Source organism: Egretta garzetta, unplaced genomic scaffold (genome assembly GCF_000687185.1).
Source record: "Egretta garzetta isolate BGI_Z169 unplaced genomic scaffold, ASM68718v1 scaffold34, whole genome shotgun sequence".
NCBI lineage: Eukaryota > Metazoa > Chordata > Aves > Pelecaniformes > Ardeidae > Egretta > Egretta garzetta.
The window spans coordinates 3373552-3374421 of NW_009259586.1; positions in this window are offsets into that span (position 1 = coordinate 3373552).

An 870-nucleotide genomic window follows, 5' to 3' on the forward strand; every position below is an offset into this window, starting at 1 on the left:
CGTGGCCCATACACATGTCCGCGGCCATGCTGGTGGAAGCAAAAAAGACAACGAGCCCTATCAGCTTCCCGCTCCCACCCTGTCCAGCTCAGAGGGAAAAGGAGCAGAGTCAGGGCTGCTCTTCCAGATCCCTGGGGCTTTACCACACTGAAGCCTTCAGCCTTATTTCACTTCAAATCCCAGGACTGCTGCTGTTCCGGCCGGGTCGGTGCCTCGAGGGTCTGGAGGAGTGGTGCTTGCTGGCCTCCCAGCGTCACGCCAGCGCCGGGGGCTTGGGACAACTCCCGCTGCTCCTTCTCAAAGCGCTCCCTGAGGCTGTTCGTGGGGTCTCTTCCCGGGACCACCCCAACTAATGGTGTTTGCCAGAAGGTCCCAGGGAGTTGGCGTTGCAGGGACACAAGAAGTTGCTGCTTTTCTCCAGGAGCTGAGTCTGTCCCCACGCACGAGGGAAGGTGGGCTCAGCCCCGAGGGTCTGGATTTGGGGTTTCCGCCTTCGCCCCAGAGACAGTGGAGGAGTCAAGGGTGGGGATCTGCCATCATCCACATCCCACACACCGTGGAGCTGAAGTCTCATTTTTTTTTATTTTTTTGCCTTCACCTCCCACTCGAGGATCGGGAGCCAAGTACATTTCTCATTGCACCCAGCGCGCGGGGAGGAGGAGAGGCAATGTGGGAGGGCACGGGGGGAGTGGGAGAAGCCATCGGCAGGCGGGTGCAGACCCTGCAGGAACACGGCTCGCCGCAAGCAGGGGCTTGGAGGGCCTGGAAAGCCATCCTCACCCCTGCGGCCGTGCAGGTGGAGGACAGCTTGAACAGGCACTGGGTCTCTCCCTGCCGTGCAGAAGCAACGGGAGGAGCAGGCTGGGGCGC